The 6,727-nt window shown below is 32.6% G+C and overlaps 1 long non-coding RNA gene across 9 annotated transcripts; it reads left to right on the forward strand.

Annotated features, from left to right (window-relative positions):
• The first annotated feature begins 386 nt into the window (after positions 1-386).
• LOC118486288 lies at positions 387-6,319 on the forward strand. 9 transcript variants are annotated; one of them, XR_004878292.1, is made up of 7 exons: positions 387-980; positions 1,062-2,371; positions 2,560-3,579; positions 4,186-5,103; positions 5,193-5,284; positions 5,862-5,899; positions 5,976-6,319. It is a non-coding gene; the product is annotated as an uncharacterized LOC118486288 (long non-coding RNA). The 9 variants fall into 9 exon arrangements; XR_004878295.1 differs by having other exon boundaries at positions 387-688; positions 869-2,371; XR_004878297.1 differs by having other exon boundaries at positions 389-2,371; positions 2,560-2,624; positions 2,924-3,579.
• The last annotated feature ends 408 nt before the right edge of the window (positions 6,320-6,727 follow it).

Below are 6,727 nucleotides of genomic sequence, written 5' to 3' on the forward strand. Positions count from 1 at the left end.
CTTATAACCCTTTAGTTTTCTAAAGACTTTGTAATCGAGTTTTACGTGTTTATTTTTATGTACGTGTGAGCATAAATTCAAGTTAATTTACGTTTTGACGTAAATTTTTCCGGACATGAATCTGGTCAAATGTAATATGTTTTTGTGCTTACTTTTACGTATGTTTTTGGTTAGTCAACGATTTGACGTAAAATATTTACAGAACACTACAATAATGGGCGGGACAATTTACTAGTTAGAAGCATACATGATAAGTTTTCAATCAATCACAAGACGTTATAACAATAAAACAAAAGGTCACAAAATTCTATAAAACAAAGCCATGAGAATCTATCTATCTATTATCTATATTAAAACAAAACACTTTGGTGCCACTTGGCATTATTTTAATCCTCTAATTGCCACCTGTCCTCTTAATAATCCTCACTATTGTGATTTGAGCGGCAATAGAGAAGCTTCTCACATACGCTTCTTTTATAGTCTCTGTCTCTCATTCTCTCAACTGGGATTAGGGTTTTTTTGTTTCCATTGTTCCTCTTCATCACATAATCCCTATTGAATCAGAGTTATTTTTGATTCTCACATTTAATTTAATTGAGGGTTGTTACAATCGAAAACCCTAAATTGAGTCTTTCCTTTCATCCTTTGCCTCCCAATTGAAGAACCCTAGATCTGATCTCTGTACCTGGTAAGTTTTGTTCGTATGGTGTAATCGCAGCCAGTAGCATCCTCTAAATCCCCTATATGATACCCAATTAGGGTTTTAAATTCTGTGATTAAACTTTCTATTGATGTTACTGTTGTTCGACCTACTTTTCACATCTGATGTTCCAATGATTATTCTTCTTCATATAATTCATTTGTGAAGACGTAGAAGATGGTTCCAACGATTTACGTACAAGCAAGAAGGGAAAGCCGCTATTTCATTAAACAATGTATTTTTTTTATGTCACTTGGGCTGTTGATATATACAAGATCCAGTAAGTCATTGTGTTAAAAGTTGGAATCTTATGAGATATTGTTTGATGTTTCTTATTAATTTTAATAAAAACTGTTAAAAGGTCCAACCGCATGCGGTTGAAGATCAAGTTGCTTACTTTGGACAAACACCGTCACGTCTTTTGACAGTCCCTCATATTAGCAAAATTGTGAATGGGAAGTATAGTTTTATGAAGCTCAGTTAGGTAACCTTCTATTGTTCTGTATTAAGCAGTTTTGTTTTTTATTTGAGATTTGGGGAATAGTATGAGAAAAAGAATGTAATTTGCTGTTCATGTGTTATTGTTTGTGAAATTAAGCATGTTTTCTTGATTCCAGTTTTGCTACTAGCCATGATCACAACTTGTAATTTTAGTACTTTAGCATTTTAACTCATTATATTAAATATATGCAGTGCTAATATAGATAATAGGTTGTTACTATGTTTTACATTTTTCCAACCATTATTATATGAATACTCTACAGTTCGAACTTGCCATTATATTAAATAAATGTCGTGCTAATTTAGAGAATAGGTTGTTACTATGTTTTACAATTTTTGGACCATTATATGAATATTCTACAGTCCGAACTTACCATTCTGGTGTAAATGGGTTGCTACCTCTATAAATGAATCATTTTTTTTTCTCAAGTTTGTGGTTATATTTAATTGGGAGTCTCTGGTTTGCAACTTTTATGTGGACCCAACAGGTATGTTTACGAATCTCTTGGCTTCATTTATCCATTATTTTGATTTGATGTGTGTCGTTTAGTTGCTACCAAAGTAATATGCCATATTCATACTACATTTGTATGAAGGAAACCTCTTTACTCCTATTACGGTCAAGACGTGGGAGCTTCAGTTTTAACACCATAAGAGTTTCTAATATTTAGGGCACATGATGTGGAATATGGTGTATGAAATGCACATATGGGTTGTAAGAAATAAACATGCATATATTTTATATATTAACTTATGTTCTTTCATGACATCCACACTTTGTAGTAGGAATGTGTGTAAAAATAATTTGTTTTAACATTCATTAGTTTGAATCTGCCATGATATATTAACTCTTCTGCAGGCATGCAATGCTCATGGCCTCAACTGTGTCCTTTTTTGGTAAATTATTTGTAGTAAACTGCTTCGATATTAATTATATAACCTGAGATGATGTATGTCTTTTTACATAGTAATAAATTTGAATCAAAGTAAGATGCTTCGCCTGAGCACCTAGGCGCAAGAAGCGAGCGCCTTTAATAACTATGGGTTTAATAGCGAGCGCCTTTAATAACTATGCGTTTGTACAGAATTGGCCTGAGAGAGTTTGATCTTTTTGGATTAACGAAGTCTCCAACCCATTTAATGACAGTGATCACACGCTCTTTATGATAGGTATCTTCTATGTATGAACATTCATGCAACCGCGAGTCTTTTTAGTTTTATGATAAGTTATGTTAAAGTAATTTTTGTACAATTAGATTTCATATTTTGTGTATGAAAACACTTACCAATCAACTAAGAGCTGGTTATAGGAGGTTGTGACTGAACTAATTCGGCTAAATGTTTCGTTATGATTATAGGAGGCCAAACAAAGTAAGAGGTACTGACGTAGACATATTGTCGCCAAATTGAGAAGAGTTAAAAGGTGAGTTCTATTGATTTTTCCCTTTTACTTTTTTGGTTAGAATACATTACCACCGATGGGTATGCCGTTCGAACCTCAATTTCACACACCATTCTAAGCCACAACCGACCACCACTCATCTTGGAAAGGGTCGATGCAATGGACTACTACATGATGTATCTGTAGTTAGTTAGCTTACCGAATTCAGTTAGTTTGTGGACTTTAGGAATCTGTTTTTTCACTGTTAGATTACATGTCTTAGATCATGGACATTTTGTCAAATATCTTTCCCGATAATTAACTTAATATTATAAATTCAGTATATCAAGAATATGCAGGTGCTGGAACTGTGTGTATATGGAACAAAATAGCTATTCCCAAAGTGAATTATTTTGCTTGACAGGCGATAAGTGGGAAATCCCAATGCCAGATGCATTGGTAGCCATAGGTGTCCCAAACATTAATCAACTTTCCCTTAAGAAAACCATAAATCTCTACCAGACAAACTCTTATCATCCAGGTATGTTTCATCCGATCTTTGATGATATAATCCTAAAATCATTTGATTTTTTGCTATAAACAAAGGATTTGATGATGATTATAAACGTTTCAATCTCCTTCGTATAATTTGTTTAACTTGAAACTAACTTGGTGCTTTTGAATATTTTATACACCTAATTCCATTGGAGTTAATATATTAATTTTCTTATGTTAAATTTTGTTATCATCTGTTTAATTTTTAGATTAGGGTTCATAGGGTTGTTGTTGTTAATACATCAACATTGGCTAACTTCAACTTTTAATATCACACACTACTGCTTCAAAAATCTAGACTTATTAGTTATACATTGAACTTACAAGGGCTTACCAATTAAGATTGAACCTTTTGCTATTCTTTTAAGTGTTGCAGGTCTAACACAGAGGTATATATCATCTGTCAAGCATTAATCATATTTTCACTCTTTTCGTAAGTTTGGTAAGATTATTACATGCCAAGTCTGTATCGTTCTTGAACTAAAAAGTCTTTTTAAGATTTTAATTAAATGGGATGTGGATTTCCATGTTAGAGTTTAAAGAATATGAATTTAAGTTTTTAGCAAGAACATTGTTCACGTTTCAAATTTTTTTTAGCTTTCTTAACTTTTGTTTCATTTTTTAAACGATAGTTGTTTTACTCGATCATCCAAAGTTACTGTGGTTGAGAAAATAGGGTTTAAAATTAGTAGATTATGGTGTTAAATATCATGGTGAGTACCTTTGGTTAAACAAATTCTAACTTCAGTAACATTCTTTTGAAGCAAGATAGGCGACAGGTCTTATACCGGTCCTTCTAAAGATAAAAGATGTTTTTTTTTTTTTTTTGTGATTTGCTTCAGTGTCTTAGTTTGTAGGTAGCATACCCGGCAAATGAAATTACCTGAACCAAATAACCCACAGTTTAGTCATTATACCCTAATAAGCATATGGAGTGTGAGTCCAAGTAGTTATAGTTAGTTGAATTGAAACTACTTTTATTTTGACCTGTTGCTTCAATTTGTTGTTTTGGATATGTTAACATATAAAAAATTGTGTTTTGTTGCAGTGAGCATATTGGTCCGTTGTAACGCATTTTTAGGAGCTTCTACAAGCCATGTTGCGGTGTCCTAGCTATGAAGTTAATTATACAACGTGTCGGAGTGGGTTCGAACACCCTGTCCGTTTGCTGTAGGTACAGTATTGCGGTGTATATGTATTTTGTGTCGTTTTTTAAATGGGTGATTTTCGAGTGTTATGTGCCTTATGTCCAAGGCTTGATGCAAAACTACTATCGAGTCGGGGGTCTCACTGGAAGTAGCCTCTCTATTTCTACGTGGTAGAGGTAACACTGTCTACATCTTACCCTCCTCAGACCCTACATTTGCTTTGCTATTGGTGAGATTTACTGAGTATGATGATGATGATTTAAATGGGTGATTTTCCAAAAGGGTGTTGTGGGAAAAAAATATATTAAAATGGGTGATTTGAAAATATTTAGCAAAATAGGTATTTTTATTATCAAAATAGATATTTTTATTTATTAAAATAGGTGTTTTGAAAATATTTTTTGTTTTAATATTATTTCGTTCGCCTGTAAAAAAAGGAAGATAACTTTGCTTCAAGAAGTGGGCCAAGTTCTAGATGCAAAGATTGACTAGAATGCATTGGCCAAACAAAAACAAGGGAAAACTATATGTTGTGGCGCCATTTGGAAAACGACGTCAAACCTACTAATAAAACGACAAGTGTAGTTTATAAAGAAGTATAGTGATTTGTGATTTTCATGTACTCATTTATCTATAATTTTTTATTTCAGTATCATTTTTATATGTTGTAATAATGTTCTTATTATTCCATCTAAGACTACATCTTCACAGGTTATCGCTACTTGTCATGCAATTATCTTTTTTTAACTCGAGTCGTTACGTTACAAGGAAGGGAAAATTTACTTGATTCGAACTATGTTTATTCTTTATAAAAAATGGTATTTTGAATTTCAATTTTTTTCAATTGGCAGTGATCTCACTTTATCGTGTTATTTTAAAGTGTGTGTTACTCTCTTTCTGATGTTAGGAAACAAAGAAGGTCACGTATGTTGATAACTCTGTTTTTGATTCTTCGGTGACCGATTGGAAGCTTGACGTGGAGAAAAAAAAACAATCGAGGTATCATTATTAAACTTAAAATATTTATAAGCATAGTTTTACCATGAGGTTTTATCTATGTTGGCACCCCTTACTAGATATGTGGGATTAAGACACTTTTCAAAAATGTTAGATTTATGTCAAGTATATTATGTCTTATTTTTACTAAATATGATAAAATTTGATCATTTGTTGAATTATTGTTTTAGTAGCTAAAATGAATGACCTAGAATGTTGTTATAGAGAGCCCAAATGAGAAAGTAGACAAGGATGTTTTCCGTTCTAGGGACTTGAGATGGTTTTTAAAGAACGGAAATAGATTTTGAGACATTCTTTTGTTCAAAAAGATTGTTAATTTGATTGATATAATTCAGATATAATTTCACATTGGATATTCTTTTGTAGAGTAGGTAGTTAATCTGTTTAATGTAATTCTTATGTAATGTTGCACATGACACCCCCGCTTTTTGAATAATGTTTTACTTGAAAATTATGTTTTTGGAGTAGCAGGACAATGGAAATTATGTTTTTGAAAATTATGCTTTTTGAATTATGTTTTACTTGAAAATTATGTAATGTGGCGGACAATGGACTCAAGCTAGCAGGAACGGTTACAACCTTCGAGACGGTGTTTTGGTACTCAACTCATATTACTTACATTTTTAATTTGTAATATTTGTATATCACCTTTCTTCTCATAACGATTCTATAGGCCGAGGTTGAAAAAGATCTTACAGCTGAAGAAACCAATGAAGAAAAGAAGCACAAGCTTGCCAAAATCGGAACATCAATGCTCGAGAATCCTATCCTGAAGGCAATATTAAACACTTAAAAGAAATGCTGCAAATTTGCAAGAATGGAGATCGTTACATGTTAGACCTTGGTCTAAAGTCTATACTAGCTGTTTTCAAGGATATTCTCCCTGGGTATATTATATAAATATTTACTCATGTTAATACTATTTTCATACATCTATGTTATTTAAATGTATATTGTTTGTCGTTACGAGAACAACACCATGATATATAGTTTTGATATCTATTTTCTTTCCTTGAATTTAACTGTTTTCAAGGATATCATCCCTTGGTATATTAATATGAATTTAAATAAGAATTTAGATATCGAAGTTTATATAAACTTGATGTCAATCAAAAGATGAAAACCATGACCTTTCGTTACTCTATTAAAGGTTCACTGGTATGTAACAGGTTTTTGGATAGGGAAGTGATCACTCTGTTCGGTTTTGGGTTTGTACCAGTTAGGGTCGTGTATTGTTTGTTTGGGACCTGTTTCAACCCTTAGACGTGATGCCTAAGTTTGCAAAGGCCTAGAACAAAAATGATTATCTACATGGGCTTCAATGCCAGTAGATATTATATGTTTGTGTTAAGCCACCCGCGAAACTCGCGGGATCTTAGGCTAGTCTATCTAATATAAGAAAACAAACGGGGACAAATAACACTG

The sequence above is a fragment of the Helianthus annuus genome, chromosome 14, assembly GCF_002127325.2.
Source record: "Helianthus annuus cultivar XRQ/B chromosome 14, HanXRQr2.0-SUNRISE, whole genome shotgun sequence".
Classification (NCBI taxonomy): Eukaryota; Viridiplantae; Streptophyta; class Magnoliopsida; order Asterales; family Asteraceae; genus Helianthus; species Helianthus annuus.